This window comes from Rana temporaria, chromosome 3 (assembly GCF_905171775.1).
Source record: "Rana temporaria chromosome 3, aRanTem1.1, whole genome shotgun sequence".
NCBI lineage: Eukaryota > Metazoa > Chordata > Amphibia > Anura > Ranidae > Rana > Rana temporaria.
In genome coordinates this window covers 82488960-82516857 of record NC_053491.1, presented here as the reverse complement: position 1 = coordinate 82516857, position 27898 = coordinate 82488960, and the positions used below count along the sequence as shown (strand labels likewise).

Here is a 27898-nt window from a genome sequence, read left to right as displayed (position 1 = left end):
TCATTTTGTAGGGCTCTGGCAGCGCTCATCCTGTTCCTCCTTGCACAAATGAGCAGATATCGGTCCTGCTGATGGGTTAAGGACCTTCTACGGCTCTGTCCAGCTCTCCTAAAGTAACTGCCTGTCTCCTGGAATCTCCTCCATGCTCTTGAGAAACCTTCTGGCAATGACACGTATTGATGTGCCATGCTGGGGGAGTTGGACAGCCTGTGCAACCTTTATAGGGTCCAAGTATCGCCTCGTGCTACCAGTAGTGACACTGACCCTAGCCAAGTGAAAAACTAGTGAAAAGCAGTCAGAAAAGATGAGTAGGGAAAAAAAATGTCAGACACCTCCGCCTGAAAAAACATTCCTGTTTTTGAGGTCGTCTCATTGTTGCCCATCTAGTGCACCTGCTGTTAATTTCAATTAACAGCAAAGCAGCTGAAACTGATTAACAACCCCCTCTGTATACACCCCTCCCCCTCTGCTACTTAACTGACCAGATCAATATCCCAGGAGTTCTGATTCAAAAGTGTCCCTTACTTTTTTTTGAGCTGTGTATTTTTAGCAGCGATCCTAGGGAATAAAATGGCGATTGTTGCAATATTTTATCTCACACTGTATTTGCGCATCGCTTTTTCAAACGCAATTTTTGGGCAAAAAAACACTTCAATGAATTAAGAAACGAAACAGTAAAGTTAGCCAATTTTTTTTTTTGTATAACGTGAAAGATGATGTTACGCTGTGAGAATCGTGATCTTTATTCTAAGCAAAAAAAATGTGATTTTCATTTTAGCCAGAATCGTGCAGCTCTACTCTGGAGATCACTAGCTGGGATAAGAGGTGGAGTGCAGTTGGTATCACTCGGCATAGGACATGAGCCAGCACTACAGAAGAGGCATGGGGTTAGACATGTGCATTCGTTTTCGTTAGAATGCATTTTCGTCCGAAAATCTGTTTTTTTCGTTATCGTTTTAACAAACGATAACGAAAGTGCAAGAAACGAAAACCGAAAGATCCGACATAAAAAATGCTTTATTTTCGTTTTCGTTGCGGTAAAAATTCGATATAGAGAGATTCGACATTATAGGGAAAAGATTCGACATCATAGAGAAAAGATCCGACATTATAGAGAAAAGATTCGACACTATAGAAATAATAGATTCGACATTACAGAGAATAGATTTCGATTTATGAAAAAATAGATTCGACATTATAGAGAATACATTCGACATTATTACTAGTCATACAACATTAGAATTCTTGTAGGCGGAATATTCGAACGGAAATGTACGATTCGACGTAAAGATTCGACGTTCCGTCGAATAGTCGTTTGACCCATCGACAGAAACCAAAAATATTCGACGTTCCGTCGAATATTCTTTTGCCCATTCGACAGAAACCAAGTATTATTGGATTTTCGGACGAAAGCTATTCCCCAACGAAAAACTAAATTAATCAAAACGATTTTCGGGAGTAACTAAATAAATTTATTTTCCAAACGAAAACGAAAAAACGAAATATTCCAGTCTGCACATGTCTACGTGGGGTTATGCAGTTCTTGCTACCTACTACACCTCCAACTTTACAAGTAGTCCCTTTTCATTGCACTCTGTTTGATGCTCTGGGCTGGCAGGTGAGCAAGCCTAGACCGCGATCTACCAGTCGTCTGGCCGTGATCCACTGGTTGCTGACCCCCGATTTATAAGAAACATGTTATTGGCGTAATGCATACATGGCTAAATTCAACAGGGTTTGGAAGCACGGTGCAGTCTTTTTCCTTTCTTAAAATGTGCCGCTCTAGGCCAAAGCTGGTGTGACCTTGGGCCATTTGAAGAACTAGATCTTTCATAACAGAAGAAGGCCCATAATAAAAGTCATGCAGGCAGATTCTTGCTTTGAATCAAATCCCTTAGTGTAGCGCGTCTTTTTGGCTTATGACATAAAAGGTTGGTTGTTGTATTGAATACTTTTTCCTCTGGAGGGTACTTCATAGAGACAATATTGGTTTGAACTCTGCAGTTACCTGAACAAAGATGATAGGATTATTACATAATAGTTTTCTTATACGGTATTGTAAATTGCAGCCATAACAGTTATAGCTACTATATAGATTTTGTTAAATTATATATTTTTTATACACAGGTATAGAATGTGTCCTATAGGAATCCATTATCCAGGATCTTCCCAAAGCCAGGAAGACAAAGTAGTAAATAATTCATGCTGTCAAGTAATAACACACACTCAGACATGATTACAAAGCACTTTCTCCTAGGATAATTATGTGAAGCATTGCTAAGCAGTTTAAAGAGCATAGTAATATTGGAAGCAATGCAGGGAAAACTGTTTATTTTTAAATGCAATTTAATGTAGATTAAATGTCTAATGTTATATTTACTTTTTAATAAATTATTTCATAAATTAAATTTAATATTTTTAAATCTCTTTATATTTCTAAACAGGGTTGGTATGTATTTTATATGTATGCAGGCAGCCATGAGGATCCAGTGCATTCCTTATAAGTAGGCAGGGAAGTTTTGGGATTGATGGTTTGAAAAGCATAGAATTTATTGTAGCTGGAAAATAAAGTGGTTGTAATCCCCTTTTTATTATTACAATAACAAACATGTTATACTTACATGCTCTGTGCAATGGTTTTGCACAGAGCAGTCCAGACCCTCGTCTTCTGGGGTCACCCACCGGCGCTCCAGAAAGGGGCACCCATGCGGGCTTGCTCCCGAGTCCGGCTGCTACGTCCATCTCCTCACTACTAATGGTGGGATTTTCCCCTTCTGGGTTGCCCTGGCAGAGGAATGTGATGTTGGTTTTTAAAAGAAAGTTTTTCCTTGGAATATATGCTTTGATCCAGTGTTTGTCAACCTTTTTTTCAGTCAAGACACCCTTTAAAATTATATAAAATTTCGAGCCACCCCATTCAAATATGAAAAAACCAAACTACTAGTTTTACATAATGAGGCAACATCTTCAGACGTAGAATACACAACAGAGGATGTATATTCTTCTAAAGCAAATACTGATTTGGGTACAGTTCCTGACTAGTAGCACCAAGTGCTCATGGAGAGGGGCAAAGGAGGGGCAAACAAGGATGCTGTGCAGGCACCCGACATCATACTTAACAACCAATGACATCATAGGTTGATAGGAGACTGGCAGTTGGAAGGTTGTAATGGTGCACCATGAAAACCGGTGGCTTTGTACAAATACAAGGAAGGCTTGATAGACCCGCTGGCTTGTATTAAATTATTGGGCATTTTGCTAAGGCACTCCTGAAGAAACCTGAAGGCACCGAGGATGCCTGGGCACCCTGATTGAAAAAGGCTACTTTGATCATATGTTTACCTTGTGTAACTCCTGAAGAAGTGGGAAGTGAATTTTAACTCCCATCACCAACCATATATCCATAATAATGATGGAACATGAGTTTAGGCGTTGTGGTTCAAGTCAATGTGATGAGTTGTAGAGGTGTTTTCACCCTTTTTGGGGGGTAATTACTGGAATAATGAATGATCTCTTGCTAAACTATTTACAAGTAACTGGGATTTTTAACGGTGAAAAAATGGTGGTTTCATTACACAGTTGGCAACAGTAAAGTTCTGAAGGGTTTTCTGGAATACATTCCTACGCCTGTGTTTTATAATTACCTGCTCAGCAATATTAACACAAGGAGGAGGGCAGCACTCTGAGTCATTCAGATCTCTATTGAATTGCACATTGATACCAGTCAGTAGCTTACAGAAAGATAAAGCAGAGAGATAACCTTATCAGTCTACTGCTTTTCCCTCACTGACCAGTACTTATCTGGGGGCAGGGAGGTGGCCAAGTATTAAAGCTTTAGCACAGTGGAGTCACCAGCCTTCTATTGACAATGACGCTTAAATCATATATACTAATGATGTCAATATACCCGATGTCCACTTAAAGTGACAGTAAACTTTGGTTTAAAAGAGTTTCAAATCTTTGGTTTAAAAAGAAAATAATAATTCTATTCAAGTACGTATTCTTATTTTTTTTTTTGCTGTTGTTATCTGACTTCCAATTAAAGTGTCTCTTGCTCACTCCCAAGATTGGACTTGTAGTATACATAGAGCATGACTGCAACTAATGTGCACTGCTTGTTCCAAGCAAAAAAAAGAATCCCAAATGGGAAAATGTTTCTGTAACTGCTTGACAAGTATTAGCCAGCCATAGATGGTTCGCATCTCAGCTGGTTCAGCAGGTTTAAACCATGTATGGGTGGGCTGAATGTACCCAAGTTGATTTACAATCAAGTTGCAAATGGTTAAAAAAAATGGCTAAAAGACAGAATTCAGAGAGTAGTGGTTAATGATTCTTACTCTGAATGGCCTAAGGTTTTCTTACTCTGAATGGCCTAAGGTTATCAGTGGTGTACCGCAAGGTTCGGTGTTGGGACCCTTACTTTTTAATATCTTTATAAATGATATCGGGTCTGAGATCAAAAGTAACATTTCTGTCTTTGCAGATGACACCAAGCTATGCAGTGGAATAACTTCCTTATAGGATGTCTCCAATTTTAAGCCTACCTCAAAGCACTGTCTTATTGGGCAACTAAGTGGCAAATGAGGTTTAATGTTGATAAATGTAAAGTTATGCACCTGGGGGCTAGAATGCACCATACATACTGGGGGAGTACAACTGGGGGAGTCAATGGTGAAGAAGGATCTGGGGGTTTTGGAAGATCATACGCTCAATAATAGCATGCAATGCCAAGCTGCGGTTTCCAAAGCAAGCCAAGTCCTTTCTTGTGTTGAGAGGTATGAACTCCAGAGATAGATAATTTTGCCCCTGTACAAATTCATTTTGCCCTTGTACAAATCATTAATAATTAGTAGGGTTGTCCCGATACCACTTTTTTAGGACCGAGTACAAGTACCGATACTTTTTTCAAGTACTCACCGATACTTTTTTTTAAATGTGTCCCCAAATGCAGCCATGTCCCCCCACAAATGCAGCCATGTCCCCCCACAAATGCAGCCATGTCCCCCCACAAATGCAGCCATGTCCCCCCACAAATGCAGTCATGTCCCCACACATATGCAGCCATGTCCCCCCACATATGCAGCCATGTCCCCCCACAAATGCAGCCATGTCCCCCCACAAATGCAGCCATGTCCCCCCACATATGCAGCCATGTCCCCCCACATATGCAGCCATGTCCCCCCACAAATGCAGCCATGTCCCCACACATATGCAGCCATGTCCCCACACATATGCAGCCATGTCCCCACACATATGCAGCCATTACCCCCCACATATGCAGCCATGTCCCCCCACATATGCAGCCATGTCCCCCCACATATGCAGCCATGTCCCCCATATCCCCCATATATGCAGCCATGTCCCCCATATATGCAGCCATGTCCCCCCCATATATGCAGCCATGTCCCCCATATCCCCCATATATGCAGCCATATCCCCCCCATAGATGCAGCCATGTCCCCCATACCTAGATGCCGCCGCTGAAACGCTGCCGCCCCCGCCGCCGCTTAGTTAATATGTGCGGGGAACATTACAGCTTTCATTTGAATAGCTGTAGTGTGCCGCGCCGCGTATAGACACTCCCCCTTGCTCGGGATTGGACAGATCACCCATCCAATCCCGAGCAAGGGGGAGTGTCTATACGCGGCGCAGCGGGAAACACTACAGCTATTTAAATGAAAGCTGTAATGTTCCCCGCCCGTATTAACTAAGCGGCGGCGGCAGCGTTGCGGGGGGGTGGGAGTGTGGGGGCTAAGTATTCGGCCAGGCATCGGGGGCATTTGCGGGAGTACAAGTATACTGGTATCGGTATCGGTATCGGGACAACCCTAGTAATTAGTAAGACCTCATCTGTAATATGCAGTTCAGTTTTGGGCACCAGTTCTCAAAAAGGATATCGGGGAACTGGAGAAAGTGCAGAGAAGGGCAACCAAACTGATAAGAGGCATGGAGGAGCTCAGCTATGAGGAAAGATTAGAGAAACTGAATTTATTCTCACTTGAGAAGGAGATTAAGCGGGGATAGAATCAACATGTACAAATACATAAGTGGTCCATATAGTGAACTTGGTATTGAGTTATTCACTTTAAGTTCATCACAGAGGACAAGGGGGCATGCTTTACGTCTAGAGGAAAAAAGATTTCATCTCCAAATAAAGAAAGATTTTTTCACAGTAAGAGCAGCGAAAATCTGGAATAGACTCCCTTCAGAGGTGGTTCTGGCCAGCTCAGTAGATTGCTTTAAAAAAGGCCTGGATGCTTTCCTAAATATACATAATATAACTGGGTACCATCCTTTACAGGTAAAGTTGATCCAGGGAAAATCTGCTGTGGCAAATTGGATCATGCTTTGCTGGGGTTTTTCGCCTTCCTTTGGAACAACTGTGGGTGAAGGATTGTGTATATGGGATTGTATTTTTATTTATTTTTTTGGCTGAACTAGATCGACTTGTGTCTTTTTTTCAACTTGACTAACTATGTGAGTGAGTGAAGAACTTATATAGCGCAGCACATGCGAACTAAATCGCCTCTGGGCGCTTGCAATAATTACTGTGTGGGGTGGGGGAAGCCGTCCCCACCAGGAACACACAATGGCTCTGTGGGAGGGATTCCCCTGTTAATACTGTCTGTGGTTTTGTGGTTGCAGGAAAGAAAATCCATCTTTGGCCAGCCTTAGGCTTTAATTTGTAAGACACTAATGTAAATCTACTAGTCCATCTAACACTATCCTCTCTAGACATTTCTCCTGTTCAAGGGTGTCTCTGTTACTCTAATGCCTTATACACACAAGAAAACTGAATTTTTTTATATTGGTCGTGTGTATGCTCCCTAGCAGTTTTCTCCACGAAAAAACTGCCCGCAAAAAAATTGAAACCAGCTCTCTTTTTTTTCTCGTCGTGTTTCCCGTCAGTCTTTTTCTCGTTGCGGAAAACGGTCGTGTGTATGCTTTTCTGAGGGGAAAAAAACGTGCATGCTCAGAATCAAGTATGCAGCCCAAAGGGTGGTGCCATTTGAAAGAAACTTCCGCTTTATAGTCCCGTCGTTTGTGTTGTACGTCACCGCGCTTTGGTCTGACTTTTTTTGCATGAATGTGTGGAGAGGAATCACGTCAGGAAAAACGTTGTTTTTTTTCCTGCCGAGAAAAATGGTCGTGTGTACGAGGCATTAGATAGTGTAATGCCTGGTACACACCATGAGATTATCGGACATTGTTCTTTTTTTTTCTTTTTGTATGCTAGTCTCAATATTAAAAATTAAGAGTTTACTAAAGTGACAAATTCTCGTACGACAGAATAAAAATTCGGAAGTGATTTAAAGCGGGGGTTCACCCTAAAACATCTATATACCGTTACATCCAGCATACTGCTGACATCAACAGTATGCTGGATTATTTTTTTTTTTTCGCTGTACTTATGTTTTTTTTTCGTTCTTTTCACCCGGCTTCCGGGTTCTCGCTCCCCCGATGAGTAGGCGTTCCTAAGACGAAGCATAGATGATTGACGTGCGTGTAAAGCGCGTCATCGCCTTCCGAAAATATCCGACGGGGACTCGGCACTTTACGGCGCCTGCGTAGTCAGCTCTACACGGCAGGCACCGTATAGCGCCGTAAAGAGCCGAGTCCCCGTCGGATGGCGATGACGCGCTTTACCCGCACGTCAATCGTCTCCTGGGAGGATCAACACTCACTCCCAGGAGACATTGCGCAGAGCTCCCCGTCGGGGAAAAGGAGCGACACGCCCACTCCCCGTAAGGAAGAAGACCCGGAAGTGAGGCTGAAGACGGGTAAGTGTACACATTTAAAAAAAAATTACAACGTTACAAGCCTTTATTAAGGCTGGAGATAGGTTAGCTAAAAAGTAAATTTTGAGGGTGAACCTCCGCTTTAATGTGTTGTAGTTTATTTTTTATTTTTTTTGGATGACAATTGTACTGATTAAAACGAAAATGATCTGGTATTGTACGGGAAACATTTTCGTTCTTTGTCCCATTGGATAATATCGTATGAACTATCAGATCATTGTAAGATCGCTTTGAAAGCAGTATTTTTCGTATGATTTTGTATTGTGTGTACGGTCCATAAGACAGGAAGTTTCTTAAGCCGTGTACACACGGTCGGATATCTGATGAAGCTGACTTTCATCAGTCTTGCCTACGCACCATCAGTCAAAACTCAGAGCGTGCCAAAACGCAGTGACGTAAAACACTACGACGAGCCGAAAAAAATTAAGCTCAATGCTTCTGAGCATGCGTCGACTTGATTCTGAGCATGCATGTATTTTTCTCCGATGGAGTTCCACACAGACGATCAGATTTTTCTATCGTTTTTTCATCCACAGGAAAATTTTAAAACGTGTTCTATTTTTTTACACCGATGGAAATAAAACCGATGGGGGCCACACACGATCGGTTTGTCCGATGAAAACAGTCCATCGGTCTGTTTTCAGTGGACAAACCAATCGTGTGTACACGGCTTTAGTGTTCAGGTCACCAGGTGAAAATATATTTTTTCTTTGAAGAGTGTTTGTATATAACCATTATAAATAAGTGAGCATCTTCCCAGTCAGGTTAAAGCGTAGTTTCACCACCTGGTCAAAAAAGTCTGAGAAACACTGACCTAGACGAATGATGTCTGCGCCCCCCTGCTGCCTCTCAGGATAAATGCCGTTGATATCACAGGAGATGCCGGGAGCATCTATTCACCAAAGCAGGAGGGGGCAGGCCTGGCGGCACATCATCAGGAGGTGTGCCTGTGCTTCCGGATGACATCCCAGCAGAAGATGGCGACGCAGGAATTCAGTGTTGGTTACGGATAAGGGGATCTCGGTGGGACAACGCTGGCTCCACTGGGTGGGTGAGTATCTTTCCTGTGCAGAACACTGGGTTGTAAAGGTTCGTGTTTTTATTTTCTAAATAGGTCCCTTTAAGCTAATGCATTGTTGGTTCACTTACCTTTTCCTTCGATTTCTCTTATAACTGTTTTTTTTTTCCTTTGTCTGAATTTCTCACTTCCTGTTCCCCCTCAGTAAGCTGTTCTGGCTGACTATCCATTGCTCGGATGATGGTGGGTGGAAAGCTTACTGAGGAGAAACAGGAAGTAAGAAATTCAGACAAAGAAAAACAATTATTGAGAAGGGAAATCAAAGGAAAAGGTAAGTGAATCAACAATGCACTAGCTTAAAGGAACCTATTTAGAAAATAAAAAACAAACCTTTACAACCCCTTTAAGTAGGCAAGGGGTAAATAAAATAAATAAATAAAAAAAGGTAGAGTAAAGTTCTGCTTTAAAGCAGGATTTGACAGGGCGAGAAGAACAGAGGGATTGCATAGTGCTTTTAGGGCCAGTTAACAGAACGCGATGCAGGAAAGGTGCATTTCCCACTCCATATTCAAAACATACTGGGTGTGCGATCTGCTGTTGGTGTCAATACATTCTTATTGACACCCCAAATGCAGTGCGCAAACATAGTGTGTTTGCTGCACCAGATTGCATTGTACCACAGTACCATGCGATTTGGTGCAGTGTTTTTGAAAAATTGTGCATGCACTACTTTTTGTGCGATCCAGTGGGATTTAGCCCTGTGCACTAAATTGCACAAGAATCCAGACTGTGTTCCTGAGTTTTTCAGGTGTGAGCCATCCCTTAATCTAATGCTAGAAGCTTGCTTGGGCTAGGTTCACACTATTGCAATGTCAGACGTTGCATTTCATAAGCACCGCATTGCTGTGCAGATCACATGCGATGCAAATTTAGCCCTACAGATTGTATGGCTGAATTCACAGCGCATGGGCGCATGGGTGTTCACCCATTCTTGCACCATTTCATAGTTCGCACTTCGATCTGTGAACTGATCTGGGGGTGTCATTAACTTTGCATTGACACCCACAGTGGTACACAAAGGCAATGTGAACTGCCTCTGAGAGACATGCGATACGGGAACCGCACAGGAATCGCACTGGTTCTCGCATCTCATATGTGTGAACCCAGCCTTACAGGAGAAGGGAGAAGAGTGATGAACTTAGTGTGCTGATACTCCTTCATTGTCCAGTCATCCAAACTAGAGTAGTGTCTGTGACCTATTAGATCTCTAATGGAGTTGAGAAAAAAAATAGGTCCCTGTAACGGTCACCACCATTTACGACCTTCCATCCCATCCAAGACAGCTTATCGACACTCCAACCAACAGGATCCGATCCATCCCATTTCGCCAGAATCAAAACGAGACACGCAGCTCTGTACTTGTTCCAAAATGAAGACAACTTTTAATGGTAGCTTTCAGTCTTATATACAGTACAAGGCATGAAAGGAACAATCAACTACCCATCCACACATCACACCGTGGGGGGCTTCAATCACATTATTTGAGCTAATTACTAATCATTCTAGACATGTCGGCGCCGGCCTATATTTATCATGATCTAATCATTGCACATTCCTTCATTAACAGCATAACAAACAAAACACCATCACACACAATGATCTCTTCTTAATCCACATCCCTAGACAGACGTTCTGTCTTCGCATACAGCTTGACCGAAAGGTATTCACACCTCTGAGCATCAATAGGCTTAAAGCAGTGTTATCACACAATGAAAGGTCTTCCAGGAGCCTGACTCAATTAGCATGTCACTAGTCAGGGCTAATCATAGAAATGAGTCACTATTGACTGGTTGGGTCACAATTAACCAACATCTTGCAGTGATGTCCCCTGTCCTGTAATTTAGGACATAATTTCTTAGTCACCCTATGGCCCTATCGGACATAAGGTGACTGTCAGGGCACTAACCTTTCACGGTCACATTCCCCAGTTGGCTCTGGGTGGAATCGAACCCAGGGCCTCTCCGTTGCTGGTCCGGGTCTTTGCCTCTGAGCCACTGCTCAGTGTTATTCGTCTTGCTGTCCGTTGGAGCCTGGTTCTGAACCTGTGCTACTTTGGACCAATCAGTGGCCTGAGCGGCCTATTTAAGCCAGCCCCTTCCTCCTTGCAAATTGCTGGTTCGTTGTCAGTGTTTGCTACTGGAAACCTTGTCTGTGGATATCCTGTTTACCTGACCTTGGCTTGCTCTCTGGATTGCTGCTCTCCCCAACCCTGTGACCCCGGCTTGAAATTTGGACTGTCTGACTTCTCTACCCCTGACCTTGGCTTTGAACTTCGGATACCCTACCTGCTCCAACCCCTGACCTCAGCTTGTTCTCTGGATTACTCTTCAGTCTTGTTCCTGTTTGAGCACCTTCTGTTTGGACTATCTCCTGTGTGCTTCTGAACAGCCTCCAGTGAACTTCGGCTATCCAGTTCCCGGTTCACCTTGGATTCCCTCCTGCCACTGGACCTGGTGCCTCTTGGTGCGTCCTTCCTTCTGTCTCAAACCCCAGCGGGTGGATCGCATCGAGTCGCAAAGGTGAGCTGCCCTTGGCATCTCGGCCTCGGTAAGTAACGTTCCTGACAGTGACCCTAGACATAAGACTCCTTGGTGACGCCGGTATAGGAGTACCCCTCATCCTTACAAAGTCTCTGGGTGTCCCGGGTCATTCCGTTACATCTCTCCCCTTTCGGTGGGAGACTGACACAGGAGGAGACCCCGAACGGGTTGACTCCGAAGTTAGTCAGTAGTACTAGTCCTTCAATGCTGGTATCCATACCGTACCCCAAATAAATTGCTCCAAACCGAGCATTACTCACCCCGCCAACCTCTGTCTCTCTCAGAGAACCTGCCTGCCGCTGGGGAGAGGCCTGGACTGGCCCTTCTCCCTGGAGTCCTTTCAGCCGCTGGAGAGAAGACAGGGTGACTGGGCTCAGTCCATCATGTGGTTGGGGATCTGGGACAACTGGCCCCCATCCCTGGGGTATACCAGTGGAGACTGAAGTCCCATCCACTGGTAGGTGAAAATCCCCCGATGCTTGCAAAGCCAAGCCGACATTCTCCTGTCTCGGTGACGCACCATTTTCTGGGGTTGTGTCAGCGGAGACCACAGTCCCATCCACTGCCCCAGGAACTCCCTCTCCTGCTAGGTGAGAGCAGAGGCTTGTGGCACTCTGCTCTGTTGCCAGCTCTTCTGCTGGGTCGCTTTGAGGAGAGACCACAGTCCCATCCCCCGATGTCAGCTCAAGCTGCAGTTGTGTGCAGCAGCCAGTAGCATCCTGCCCTGCCGCCAGCGATTCAGCTGGGAGTAAACGCTTTACCACCACAGCTTGTTGCTGGGGAGAGGGGCCAATTGCCCCGGCTCCCTGGAACTCTACTTTCATGGTGACTGGCATCTGTACCTCTCCCCTTTTTTCAGTTGGTGCTGCTGTGACTTCTGCTGCTGCAGCACCTCTTTGCTGTAGCCAAGTGGCATCCACAGCCGCTATAACCCGGTCTATGATCTCCGGTGGAGGATTAGGTCCATACTGTGCCAGTCCACGTCTAACAGCCCGGTCAAAAAACTCTTCATCGGGTGTCCTGTCTGTTATGCTGGGCCTTTCTGTTACGCTGGGCCTTTCAGCTCTATCCATTTGGACAAGCTCTGCAATAATGTCCCTTCTCTTACGATTGCAGGCCGATTTGCCCCGGCTCTCCAGTAAGTCCTTGAGGGAAGAGAGCTTCAGCCGTTCATACAGCGTCTCCATTGTCCTGTGTCCTTGTAGCCGTCCTTTAAGCGATGGAATTATCCCGCTGCTAGCCACCAATTGTAACGGTCACCACCGTTTACGACCTTCCATCCCATCCAAGACAGCTTATCGACACTCCAACCAACAGGATCCGATCCATCCCATTTCCCCAGAATCAAGACGAGACACGCAGCTCTGTACTTGTTCCAAAATGAAGACAACTTTTAATGGTAGCTTTCAGTCTTATATACAGTACAAGGCATGAAAGGAACAATCAACTCCCCACCCACACATCACACCGTGGGGGGCTTCAATCACATTCTTTGAGCTAATTACTAATCATTCTAGACATGTCGGCGCCGGCCTATAATTATCATGATCTACTCATTGCACATTCCTTCATTAACAGCATAACAAACAAAACACCATCACACACAATGATCTCTTCTTAATCCACATCCCTAGACAGACGTTCTGTCTTCGCATACAGCTTGACCAAAAGGTATTCACACCTCTAAGCATCAATAGGCTTAAAGCAGTGTTATCACACAATGAAAGGTCTTCCAGGAGCCTGACTCAATTAGCATGTCACTAGTCAGGGCTAATCATAGAAATTAGTCACTATTGACTGGTTGGGTCACAATTAACCAACATCTTGCAGTATCTCAAAATCCTGCAATATGAACTATCAGTGATGTCCCCTGTCCTGTAATTTAGGACATAATTTCTCAGTCACCCTATGGCCCTATCGGACATAAGGTGACCCTAGACATAAGACTCCTTGGTGACGCCGGTATAGGAGTACCCCTCATCCTTACAAAGTCTCTGGGTGTCCCGGGTCATTCTGTTACAGTCCCCAACCTGGCTGTGCTGTTTGGCAGGGAGTCTGGATAAGTTCTGTAACTGATTACTGTATTATTACAGTGTTTCTGTTTAAAAGTTTAAAATAAATGTTTTCTTTGACCTTATTTGCATTTAAACTCCTCCTGTCATTTCAATGCAAAGCTTCTAACTTTCATCAAGCCAGACTGCTAGTCATCTCGAGTGCATCCTAATGACATCACAGATGGTGCTGGGACAGGGGGCGGGGTGGAGGCGGGGCCGGTCAGGGCAGCAGCATTAAATAATTAATGTTGATTTGGAGAGTTTAGTTGCACTTTAAATATTTCACATAAATACTGTAAATACACATAAGAACAAGTAATCGTGTTATAAGTAAGGGTCTGTTATTTTAATCACTTCAGATGATCGTTACTTTATTGTATGCTTCGTCACTTTCTCCATATTGTATTGTAGAATATTTTTTTCCGTAACCAAGAGTGTAATTTTATTTTATTTTTATTTTTTTAATTTCAGATTCGTCTTAAGAAAACTGACTGTAATCACATTGCCTGGGCCTAAAGGAAATCTACACCAGAGCACGATGGAATGTAAAATTCCTTCATACAGCATGTTACCTGCTTGAAGCATTCCTCCATGCATCGCTTTCAAAGCCTAATAAAAGTAAGTGCAAGGTGCTTTCTGAATGCCTCGAGGCTGGGTTCACACTGATACTACACGACAGTGATGCGACTTTCATCCTACTTTGCTCTGCAACATCAGTCCTACATTGATCCTACATTGGTCCGACATCCATCCCACTTTCATGAACAGGATACTACTTTGATCCAACTTTGTGATAGTCTGACTTGTTCTTTGACCAATCAAAACAATCCCAGTGTGAGATAAATTCCTTTTACTGCTGCTGAAATCACAATGTTGGATGCCACAAGTCGGATGGTTAGGACAAGGATCCTACTTTGATCCGACTTCAATGATATTCAATGGGCTGAAGTAGGATCAAAGTCGGACCAAAGTAGTGCAGAAACTTTTTTCAAAGTCGGACCGACTTGTTTTGGACCAGTTAAGACAGTTCTCATAGGGAAACATTGATTTTCATACATTATGCGACATGAGCTCCCAATGTCAGAGCATTTGTCATGCAAGTGTGAACACGGCCTTAGAGCTGGTTCACACCAGATGCAGTCCAGTGTGTGTTTAATCTACATCTAAAACACATGTGCAGTGTTTTTCATGGATTCCAATGGTCCTAGTTCACATGGGTGCAGTGCAGTGTATTTTTTTCTGTATGGAACACGGCAAAACGTATCAAAAATGCACCAAAGCGCATAAGAAACACACCGGAAAACACATTGAGGTGATGAAAAAAAAGGGGAAAACGCATTGCAATGCATCATAAACAAGCATTGAATAAACGCATCTGGAATGCAGAAATTGTGGTGTGAACCAGCCCTTAAAGTGTTACTAAACCCACAACAGTAAAATCAGTCTGTTTATGCAGTACAGCATGCTTGTTATACTCACTGTGGAACCTAAGGGGTTAATCCTCTGCATTGTGTAAAAAGGCTGTTTGATAATCCCCTTCTTCCACTGTCCCCAAACCATCTTCTTATAGAACAGTGCCTTGAGAGAAAGCTGCACATGCTCAGTTTGGTGTGTATTGCTAGAGAGTTTTTTTTTTTCGTTTTGTTTTTCTTGGGAAAGTGCATGTGATCAGCACAGGGCCAATTAACACTGACCAGACAGAGCATTAAAGGAGTTCTCCAAGCTAAAACTTTTAACCCCCACTGTGCCCGGGCTGTAAAACTATACAAAATAAACGTTCACTTACCTGCCTACGATCCCCCGTTGTTCCGATATCGCCGTCCCGTTCTCCGGTCCCGGTCTGTTCCACTTCCTGCGGGTCGGTGACTCACAGTGCGCTCAGCCTATCAGCGGCCGCAGCAATGTCCCGTCGTGGCCGCTGATAGGCTGAGCGCACTGTGAGTCACCGACCCGCAGGAAGTGGAACAGACCGGGACCGGAGAACGGGACGGCGATATCGGAACAACGGGGGATCGTAGGCAGGTAAGTGAAAGTTTATTTTGTATAGTTTTACAGCCCGGGCACAGCGGGGGTTAAAAGTTTTAGCTTAGAGAACTCCTTTAAGGCCTGATTGTGCAGGTTGCAATTTGCATATTGCAGGTGCATTTTGTGTTTTTTCAATACACATCTTTAAAACATTGAAGTCTATGGAACCATAAACCAAGAAAAAAATCCCTGGCCCTTTCCATAACTGCACAGATGTGAACTACATCCATAGGAAACCATATTAAATGGACTGTAGTGTGTTTCTTCAATACTGAAAATGCACTAAACAATGCATAGGCGTGAACCAGGTCTCATGCCTCGTACACACGACCGGTTTTTCCATCGAGAAACTGCCATGAGAGTTTTTGGCCGGGAAAACCGGCCGTGTTTATGCTCTATCGCAGTTTTTCCGACGAGAAAAAAGAAAACCAGATTTTTTTTTTCCCATCGGGATTCCCGGCTGACTTTTTCCCGTCTGGAAAACTGGTCGTGTGTATGCTTTTCCGAGGGAAAAAAAAACGCGCATGTTCAGAATCAAGTCTGGTAAAACTAGCATTCGTAATCGAGATATCACATTCGTCAAGCTGCAAATTATTGCATTGTTTAATGGGTCCTGGGTAAGGATGAGCTCTGGCGTGTTCGCATGCTACACGTGCAGAGCCCGCCAGGAAGTCTGCACGGCGCTGCGCTAATCACAGCCAGGGAGACATTTCCCGATGCTCGGCTGCAGAGATTGGGAAATGTCTCCCTGGCTGTGATTAGTGCAGCGCCGTGCAGACTTCCTGGCGGGCTCTGCACGTGTAGCATGCGAACACGCCAGAGCTCATCCTTAGTCCTGGGTTTAGTAACACTTTAAGCCCAGTAAACATGATGAGTATATCGGACGAATGATTGTTTGTTTGTTTTTTGCATGCTAGTCTCATATTAAAAACCTATAGTTACTAAAGTTACAAAAAGCCTCGCAAGACAGACTATACCTTCAGATGTGATATTATAGATTGTATTGTATTGCAATTGTATTCTTTTATTTCTGAGCATGTATGGTCTTGGTCACACAGCTTTCTTCATACAAATACTATACTAATTACACAAAAATCATTAGTTATGGTATCGTCCAAGAAAAATGCTTGTCTCTTCTGATAATTTTTCACGAACTGTCCTGATCGGCTTTCGAAAGTTGTGTACCAAGGATCAGATTATCGGAGGATCACAAAGAGGTATTTTGCGTTGGATATTCTCATTGTGTGTACTAGGAATTAATCAGCTCCAGAGTCGTTCATTGCCGTGACTAACAGTATCAAGGGACCTCGATTTGTTCCAGCTGAATGTGAACAATTGCTATCTGCTCTTCAAAGGCAATATACTTTATAGAGGCTCCAAATGCTGGGGCTTAATCTGTTGGCAGATGAATTGACATTACGGCTAGTGAGAAATAAAGTTTGTACAGATTTGTCATTATTAATGCAGCTGTGAAAGAGAACTGACAATAAATGGTTAATGCACCATGGGGGTATAATAATTTGAGGACAAAAAGAACAATTTTAGGGATGGCTGCTTGCTTGGTTTCAGAAAAAGTAATGAGGATTTTATTTTTGCAGTAGTTCTCCTTAAAAAGTGGGGATCATTCATTTTGTTTAATTCATTGAACAGATACTAAAAACACAATTGAATCCAGTAATGTATTCCTTACAAAAAAAATCATCAATACAGTCAGTGGCGGTGCGTCCATAAAGATGCACAAGTGCCGCCCCCTCTCTCCTGCCACCTCTCTCACCATAGATAGATTCATGCATTGTATGAATCTATCTATAGTCGCCGCTGCCACCCAGGGTGCCGGGCACCTGAATTACAGCGGTGGGGTATTTTTTGGAGTCACCTGATTAGAGCCGTAGGCTCTAATAGGTATCCAAAAAGGTTAACAACGGGCGCCATGCTGGGCGCTCGATGTTCACTCAGCGTTGTGTTAGGAAAGCAAATGAATATTCGCTTTCCTAACACTGAACCGCCTCTCAGCCAGTTTAGGATGCTTGGGTCTATTACCTGCCACCTGATTGGCTGAAACGTCAGGTGCTGTGATTAGACGCCCGCCTATCAGGCGTCCAATCATAGGAGAGGATGGGAAAAGAGGATGGGAGAAGATTTCGAGGAGCGTGGAGGACATCGCCGCGACCCGCTGCCCCACCGAGACAAGGTAAGTGCCGGGCGGGCGGGGGATGCTCAGTGGCAGCATTTGATGGGCACAGTAGCGGCAATTGATGGGCACACTGGCAGCAATTGGTGGGCACAGTAGTGGCAATTTATGGGCACACTGGCAGCAGTTGATGGGCACAGTAGCGGCAGTTGATGGGAACAGTAGCAGCAATTGGGCACACTGGCAGCAATTGATGGGCACACTAGCGGCAATTTATGGGCACAGTATCAGCAATTGATGGGCACACTGGCAGCAATTGATGGGCACAGTAGCGGCAATTGATGGGCACACTGGCAGCAATCGAAGGGCACACTGGCAGCAATTGATGGGCACGGTAGCTGCGTTTGGCCCAGTGGCGGCAATTTATGGGTACAGTGGCTGCGTTTGATGGCACAGTGGCTGCATTTGATGGCACAGTGGCTGCATTTGATGGCACAGTGGCTGCATTTGATGGCACAGTGGCTGCCTTTGACGGTCACAGTGGCTGCAATTGATGTTTTTTTTTTTTTTTTTTTCAGTTTGTTTGCACCCCCCCAAAAAATGTTAAGCACCACCCGCAACTGAATACAGTTTTTTTTTTCAGATGGCAGAGCACTTGAAAAAAGCTCACAATTGATTGGTTTGAAAGTCAAAAATAAGTGAATAATGAACATTATCTTGCATCGCGTAATAGATAACTTATTTCTCAAATGTTTTAGCTTCTTACAACTGTTGATTACTGTTTCCTTTGGGGGCTATAAAATAAATGTGTTTTGACAGGTCAACTGAAGTAGAGGTGCACTCAGTAGTGATGGTGGGTCCATTAGGATTGTCTGCATTCTATTACATCTCAAACAGTCTCTGGTGACATATTTTCAAGATGTGTACCCAACTAATTATGCATTTTCATGCTGTTAATGCCAGATCCAGGAACAAGAACATCTGTTTTATTTTTCTCGGGATTGACACATTAGGCATTGCCGACAATGTCTTCTGCTAATATTTTAACATCATGGGAGAATCTTCTATGAATAGTATTGTAGCCAAAAAAGAGTTATTTAGTTTGAAGTAAAAATGCAAGTTATGTTTTAATTATGTAGAAATACAAATTAAAATTATCCAGTAATTTCCTATATTTTCAACCCGTATGAGGGTAAATGGACTCTTACCATATAGAGCTGGGATTTCTGAGCAAACTTTCTAAGCAAAGGGGCTGGTTTTCTGTCCTTCAGGCTTTGGGGGAACCAGACCGAGGACAGTGGGCATAGAAAATGCCCCGGCATCAGTGCCCCATCGTTGGTCTTACTCAGAGAAATAGTGCCCCATCGATGGGGTCAGTAAGGGGAATGGTGGCCTATCATTGGTGTCAGTTGGTGGAAAAGTGCTAGATAAAGGCAAGCAAAGGGCTACATCTGGCCCCCCGGCCGCAGTTTGGAGACCACATATAGTGAGAAACAAGCAGCTTTAAGATAATGAAGATACTTTCAACACTTCAAACATATATGAAGCATATCAATAATACAGGTATACCAGAAATTGGCTCAAAATAATGGATGTAAATCCAATTCATGAAATTTGAGCTGGGCACATATATCTGAAGTATTTTGTTATCTCTCTTCAATAAGCTAAGTCCCTTACCTTACTGTACCTGTTGCCGAGAATGTGTTTCCAGCACGACAGCATCGCGCTGATTCTCGGCGACAGGGTGCCGACATCTCGCACTCGCTGGAATAGAAAAAGCACATTCCAGCGAGCGCGTCATAGAAGCGACGGGGATCCGACTTAGATTCCTGCCAATTCTAGCTGCGGCGTTTGGTATCAATCCTGAGAGGGAACTCCACGCCAAATTTTAAATAAAAAACCGGCATGGGTTCCCTCCCCAGGGGCATACCAGGCCCGTAGGCCTGGTATGGGTTGTAAGGAGACCCCCCCTACACGAAAAACCGGCGTGGGGGTCCCCCCACAATCCATACCAGACCCGTATCCAAAGCACGCTGCCCGGCCGGTCAGGAAAGGAGTGGGGGTGAGCGAGCGCCCCCCCCTCCTGAGCCGTACCAGGCCGCATGCCCTCAACATGGGGGGGTTGGGTGCTCTGGGTGCTTCTGAGTTGCATTGAGCTGCTTTCAGACATTTTTAAAAACGGCATTTAAAATGACCGTGTGTGGGGAAAACGTCGTTTTATGTCTTCTGAGTGGCCCATATGTGCCACTCATAAGTATCCATCAGTGCCGCCCATGAGTGCCCATCTGTGCCGCCTATGAGTGCCCATGAGTGCCGCCTATGTGTGCCCATCAGTACCGCATACCAGCACCGCCAATCAGTGCCACCTCATCTGTGCCCGTCAGTACTACCTCATCGATGTCCATCAGTGCCATCTCATCGGTGCCCATCAGTGCCGCCATATCAGTGCCCGTAATTGAAAGAGAAAACTTACTTATTTACAAAAAAATTAACAGAAAAAAATAAAAACTTAATTTTTTTTCAAAATTTTCAGTCTTTTTTTAGTTTTTGCGCAAAAAAAAAAATCGCAGAGGTGATCAAATACCACCAAAAGAAAGCTCTATTTGTGGGGAAAAAAGGACGCCAATTTTGTTTGGGTACAGTGTAGCATGACCGCGCAATTGCCATTCAAAGTGCGACAGTGCTGAAAGCTGAAAATTGGCTTGGGCGGGAAGGTGCGTAAGTGCCCTGTATGGAAGTGGTTAATCTCTGTGTATCATCTGAGGCTGTTCACTTTACTGGGTGTATGGAGGGTTTACATCCACTTTAAGTTGCTTCTGAGTTGCATTGAGCTGCTTTGTTTGCTTTTACACTCACGTGGACTTGTATGGAAAAAAAGCATCTAAAAAAAAAAAAAAAAAAGCCTGTGTAGAGGATCCCTCACTAAATGAAATCAAAATACGCAACATTTTCATCAAAATGACATTTTTGGTTTTGAGCATTTTCCTCCTTTGTTCTGGTTCAGCCTACCAGAGACAGCCATTTAATTGGCTTCAGACTACAAGTCAGCTCAGCCTTTCATATAGTTATGTTAGCAAGTCAATAATACTCCATGATAGAAGCATTTTCAAGGCTTCTGCTCCCTGTCCAGTGGTGTGTTGGTTTTCCCTCTACAGCTGACATTAATCATCACACTTGTGATCAGACTGCATTTGTTACTGTCAGGTACAGCCTGCTGCTCGCTAATGCTGAGTAGTCACATTACTGGTTTACAGTGCAATATTTTGATTTGTGTCTTTTGTCAGCCATATAAGATCCCTTGGGTTTGGTTGCTGCAAGCTAGGCCTGAACACAAATATTTCTTTGTAACATGCATTTTGTTACTTTCTCTAAAGCAAGATGTATGAAATAAAAAATAAAAAAATCCAATATTCTACAAATCTGATTATTCTTGTATGGTCTTTATGTAAATATGGCAGTTTAGCGCTTAGCTGTATGCAATTTCAATGTAATGAACTGCAAAAAAAGCCTCATCTCTGCCTATTATTGTGCTGTAACCTGAAAGATTGAGTTTTGACTCTTTGCATAAACAGTGATTTTGTATAATCAGATTTTATTAAACTTTTACAGTTTTTACATGGTGAATAAACTGCATTGGATAAAGATACAGCTTTGTTATCTTTTTTCATACAAGAAGAAATGCAAGGCAAAAGAACATGCTGGTAGATTTGCTGGTATCAAATATACTGTATGGTTAACCGAAGGTGTGATATGTTGGTAATTTAGATTGACATCAAGAAGGACTTGACCAGGCCAGTCATTGAGACAGTGTGTGTGGAGGACCTAATTGGTCATTTGCTTATTAATTTGCTTTCCTAACACAGCTGAGTGGAGTGCGAAGCATGGCGCTTGCGGTTTACCTATTTTGAGGACTATTGGAGCCTAATGCCGCGTACAGACGGTCGTTTTATGCGATGTAAAAAAACAACGTTTTCTGTGAAGTAAAAAACAAAGTTTTTGAAACTTCAATTTTCAAAAACGACGTTGCCTACACACCATCGTTTTTTCACAATGCTCTAGCAAAGCGAGGTTACGTTCACCACTTTTTTCCATTGAAGCTCGCTTCATAACTAGCTTCTGGGCATGCGCGGGTTCAAAAACGTCGTTTTAAACGTCGTTTTTTGCTACACACGGTCAGTTTCTGTGACACAAAAAACAACGTTTTGAAAAACGACACATAAAATTGAAGCATGCTTCAATTTTTTTTTTGTCGTTTTTTACAAGACATAAAACAACGTTTTCCCCCACACACGGTCAATGAAATTGACATTTTTAAAAACTTTGTTTTTTTACATCGCATAAAACGACCGTCTGTACGCGGCATAAGGCTCTAATCGGGTGCTTCAAAAATACCCCTGCCCCAATGAATCTATCCATTGGGCATAGAGAGGGGGTGTCGCCCGTGTGCCCTTATGGACGCACCGCCACTGATTATCTGAGCCCTCTCTTAAACCAGCAATGTCCACGAAATGCCTTGGTTGCCTTTGGCTCCCGCTGCTGTCAATGAAACACAGAGAGAGATGAGAGAGAGAGAGGGGGGGGCCTAGGTGCGGCTTGGTGTCTGAATAGATACACAAAGCTGTGGCTCGGCTTGGGTGTCCCCATAGCAAGCTGCTTTCTGTAGGGGCACTCAACAGAAGGGAGTGCCCAGGAGCTCCAGCCAGGGACCCAAAAAGAGGAGGACCTGTTCTGCCCTGTGCAAAACGAACTGTACAGAGCAGGTAAGTATGACATGTTTGTTATTTTATTATAAAAAAAAGCGATACGTTACAATCACTTTAAGTCCAGGGTGCCTTGTGCCCCAAAAAAATTGTTAAAGCCTTCTGTGGAATGTCTTGGTGATAGAAACTGTTATTGTCTGAAATAGGTACAGAAATCTGGGTGTGATGTCTATTTTAAGCAAGTTTATATGGTCCGCCATAAGAATTGTTTGCAGTCGTACCTTTTGAGGTCTTCAGTTGTTTTTATATCGAGGTTAGGTAGTTCAATAAGAATGTTTGGAAAATACTGGTAGGGATCTGGATCCCTAAGCATCAACAAATTGGTGCATATTCTAAATCTAAACTTCTCCCTAAAGAGGAGGTCCAGCCCCCCCCCCCCCAAAAAAAAAGAATTCAGCAGCTACAAGTACTGTAACTGCTGACTTTTGATATAAGGACACTTACCTGCCCCTGGATTCTGCACTTTCCTCACCCAAGCTGACTCTTCAGTCGGCTTCGGGCACAGGTACCGGCATCTTTACTAAGGGAAAAAAAAACAAATATATCATACTTACCTCCACTGTGCAATTTCTTTTGCCCAGAGTGGCTCCAAACGCTGTCTTCTGGGGTCCCTAGGCGGCTCTCACGGCTCCTCCCTGCATCAGATAACCCCCTAGGAGAAGCACTCTCCCAGGGGGTTACCTTGCAGGCGCGCTTCCAAGTCCATCATTTGGCGTCCATAGCCGCCGAATGCAGGACTTTGCACCACCCCCGGCGCCCGCATCATTGGATTTGGTTGACAGCAGCGGGAGCCAATGGCTGCACTGCTATCAATCTGTCCAATCAAGAGCCAAGTACCCCGGCCAGAGAGATAGCATGTCCTCGCCGCAGGACATTCCAGGGCTCAGGTAAGTAAAATCGGGGGGCTGGGGGGCCGGTGACTGACAGAAGTCTTTTCACCTTAATGCATATGCATTAAAGCGGGAGTTCCGCGGGAAAACTGTTTTTTTTAAATACATTGCCATCTTTACTCCGGGCACTCTGAAGCCCTCCTGTACGATCTTCCGGAATGCGCGCTCTATCCCGCGCAAGCACAGTGTGACGGCGAGCCGCGCCGTCAACACTGCATACTTACAATGGGCGAATTCTATCCGCCCCTGGTCACATGACCGTCACATGACCCGGTGCAGTCATGTGACGTTTGAAATCTCTCGAGATTTCTCCTCTGGCTGCTGTAAAGAATAGTGTCTCGTCATCGTCCAGAGACACACGTGATAGCTCCCAAAATTCATTGCGGTGCAAAGCGACACGCCCAGTACCGCAACCCTAGAACCAGGAAGTGCCTGGACGAGCAGCCATAAAGAAGGTATGGAGATTTTTAGAATTTTTTTGAATAGACAAATCGTTATGTACATCGGGGGGACTAGTGAATTGGACAAAGTGACGAAATCGGGTGAACCTCCACTTTAAGGTGAAAGAACAGGAGGGTTTACAACCCCTTTAAGGAAGCACTGTCATATTTTTTGTTCTGTCCCTTATGGGATACAGCACACGTAGTACCAGGGCTGTAGATTATTTTTTTCCCTGGGGGGGTTCAACCCTGGGTACCAAGAGGACAATAATTAGCGAGGCTGCCACGCTGTGACAAAATGTGGGTATGGCCCATTCATAACCCCTACTTTCTCTAACTGCTTCCCCCTCCCGCACTTTCTCCTTGTCAGTGGGTGGCTGCTGATGCAGTGAATCAGAGTTCTCCTCTCCCTCCACACTTATAACCCCCAACTTTTGAACTTCAGAATGAGGCACTCATTAGGGGGAAAGGGATCTGCGGCGCGCATAGCGGCACAATGTGGCTCTGACCTAACTCTTAACAGTGGGAGGGGCTTAGGGCGTGTGGTTAAACAAAATCCAGATAGGGGTCAGCTGAGTAGAGAGCAGAGGTTATCAGGGCAGAAGACAGGGGCCAGCTGGGTGGAGAGCAGGGGTTATCAGGGCTTAAGACAGGGATCAGCTGGGTGAAGGACAGGAATCAGCTTGACAAAGAAGAACTGTCTGCAGAGCAGTGTACGGGGGTCATCAGGGCAGAAAAGAGGGGTCACAAGGGTAGAGGACAGGGATCAGCAGGAGAGAGGATAGGGGGTCAGCAGGGCAGTGTAAAGGAGTCTGCAGGATGGTAGACAGGGGGTCAGTAGGGCAGGGTACAGGGGTCAGCAGAACGGAAGACAGGGGGTCTGTAGGGAAGGGTACTGGGGTCAGTAGGGCAGGGTACAGGGGTCAGCAGGATGACAGACAAGGGGTCAGTAAGGCAGGGTACAGGGCTTAACAGGACAGAAGACATGGGGTCAGTAGGGCAGGGTACAGGGTTTAGCAGGACAGAAGGCAGGGGGTCAGTCGGGTAGAGCAGAATACAGGGGGTCAGTAGGGCAGGGTATGGAGGTCAGTATAGCAAGGTATAGGGGACGGTACAGGGGACAGCAGGACGGAAGACGGGGGGTCGGTAGGGCACGGTACAGGGGTCAGCAGGATGGAAGACAGGGGGTCAGTAGGGCAGGGTACAGGGGTGAGCAGGACAGAACACAGGGTCAGTAGTGCAGGGTACAGTGGTCAGCAGGATCATTCTTATATATACACAGTATTTCACAAAAGTGAGTACACCCCTCACATTTTTGTAAATATTTTATTAAATCTTTTCATGTGACAACAGTGAAGAAATTACACTTTGATACAATATAAAATAGTAAGTGTTCAGCTTGTATAACAATGTAAATTTGCTGTCCCCTCAGAATAACTCAACACACAGACAATAATGTCTAAACCTCTGGCAACAAAAGTGAGTACACCCCTAAGTGAAAATGTCCAAATTGGCCCCAAAGTGTGGCCACCATTATTTTCCAGCACTGCCTTAACCCTCTTGGGCATGGAGTTCACCAGAGCTTCACAGGTTGCCAATTGAGTCCTCTTCCACTCCTTCATGACGACATCACGTAGCTGGTGGAGGTTAGAGACCTTGTGCTCCTCTACCTTTCATCTCAAATAGTAAATCTAGATTTTTTTTTAGATGAAAATCATTCTACTACAAGACAGTTCAAAGCATTGAGGAGATCATTTTACTACCTACTATTATGATTTTGTAAAAGACCAAAATACAAATCAGTGTTTTTATAGATATAGATAGCTTAGGCCTCGTACACACGGACGGACAGTCCGCTGAAAACGGTCCGCCGGTTGTACACACCATCTGATGGTTGTACACACCATCAGACAGAAATCCGCGCGTAAACAATACGCGGGGACGTGGCCGCGCCGTCGCCACGACGACGACGCGGCAACGTGGGCGGCCCTGGAAGTTCAAAGCTTCCACGCATGCATTGAATCAGTACGACGCATGCGAGGGATGGCGGTCGGTCGGACGTGTCTGGTGAGTCTGTACAGACGACGGACAGGTTTCCAGCGGACAGATTTCTTAGCATGCTAAGAAATTTTTGTCCACTGGAAACTGTCCGATCCGCCGGACAATTGTCCGGTCGGGCCTACACACGACCGGATCTGTCCGCTGAAACAGGTCCGTCGGACCAGTTTCAGCGGACAGATCCGGTCGTGTGTACGGGGCCTCAGTGTTGTGGATATCTGAAGACTGACTGCCACAACCCAATTAACAGAAGTGAACCAGAGAAAATAGCCCCGATGGGACTTTTTAGGCAGTTGTCCAGCAGGTAGTAAGCTTAAAGTTTTACTCAAACATAGTAAAATTGTGATTGCAATCACCGAGTACAAAATTATGAACAAGACTATATCATACAGACATAAATACCAATGTTATGATGCTCATAGTCTGGAACACACGGTTGGTCTTAAATGGTGAGAGGCCAAACCAAGGAAGGGTTCACAGGAAATTCCCGACATGTTTCCGAAACTAACATAATTCCTTCTTCAGGGTAAGGTCAAAGCAAAATATTGTTTTCTAAGGCTGCATTCACACCTGAGCGTCGGTCGTTCGCTCGTTTTTTTGGGGCGTTTTTTCCCGGCGTTTTTTCGCGCGTATTCATGCTTATTTGCGCGTTTGCATACAGCGTTGTCTGACGTTTTTTACTTTGACGTTTTTTATTTTAGCCAATAGGAAAAATGATCATCTTTTCATCACTTGTTGCTATGTTGGTAGATTTTTTTAATCTTCTGCATGGGCGACAAGTTCTATTGATTAAAGCGACGAAACGCCCGTTGTCGCGCAAGTTGCTTGAATCGAGCGTTTCCATTACTTTCTATGGGAAATGGAAACGCTCAAATACGCCCAAACCGCCCGATACGCTTGACAAAAAAGGGTCCGGGACTTGTTTGAGCTTCAGGCGATCGTCGTTTCAGCATTCGGCGTTGAGATGTGAACAGTCTCCATAGAGACTAATGTAATTTCGACCCTCCGGCGTATTGTAGCGTTAAAACGCCTAGGTGTGAATGGAGCCTAAGGGTATAATAATAACATATCAGTATGTACATAAGTATATATATATTCTACCGTTGGTATCAATACAGGTAAAGCATCCAATATATCAACATATGCTCAGAACGAAGCAAGTTATGAGACAGGAAATTAGCATAAGCAGCCCAAAGGGTGGCGCCATTCGAATGGAACTTCCCCTTTATAGTGCCGTCAGACGCGTTGTACGTCACCACGCTTTGCTCAAGCATTTTTTTTCACAATCGTGTGTATGCAAGGCAGGCTTGAGAGGAATCACGTAGAGAAAAACGTAATTTTTTTTCCATGACTTGAATAACGGTCTTGTGTACGCGGCATTAATGCCGCTTACACACGATCATTTTTCGGCATGAAAAAAATGACGTTTTTAAAAACGTAATTTAAAATGATCGGGTGTGGGCTTCACATCGTTTTTCGGCTTCTGAAAAAAATGACGTTTTTCGGGTAGTAAAAAATGATCGTGTGTGAGCTAAAACAACGTTTTAAACCCGCGCATGCTCAGAAGCAAGTTATGAGACGGGAGCGCTTGTTCAGGTAAAACTACCGTTCATAATGGAGTAAGCACATTCATCACGCTGTAACAGACAGACAAGCGCAAATCGTCTTTTACTAACACGGAATCGGCTAAAGCAGCCCAAAGGCGAATAGAACTTCGCCTTCAGAGTGCCGTCGTACGTGTTGTACGTCACCGCGCTTTTTTCATAATTTTTTTAAAACAATGGTGTGTGGGCAAAGTCGTTTTTAATGATGAAGTTGGAAAAACTTTGTTTTTTGGACATGCTGAAAAACTATGTTTTTTTTCATGCCGAAAAATGAGTTTCATACATTATACAATATACAAACCTGGTACCTGCATTGTAAGTTTAAGTGGACCTTTCATGTTTTACCTTTTTGCTAAGTGACCTTTTAAAAATAGTTCTGCTTTATCATGTAATAGATCATAGACAGTTGCCTGTTTTCCATGTTTTATTTCTGTTTGCTTTGATGAGATCATTTAGCCTTGTACCATATTGTAAGCTTTTAGCCACTTTATAAGAGTGGAAAGATAACAGAGCAGTCGG

General features: G+C 44.3%; 1 protein-coding gene across 1 annotated transcript in view; it reads left to right on the top strand.

Annotated features, from left to right (window-relative positions):
• The window catches only part of OTUD7A (OTU deubiquitinase 7A), a 220696-nt gene that overhangs the window by 11214 nt on the left and 181584 nt on the right, over window positions 1-27898 (top strand). Inside the window, exon 2 of the mRNA XM_040342822.1 lies at window positions 13943-14089. The gene's annotated coding sequence lies outside the window, so the exon portion shown is untranslated. The remainder of the gene's footprint in view (window positions 1-13942; window positions 14090-27898) is intronic.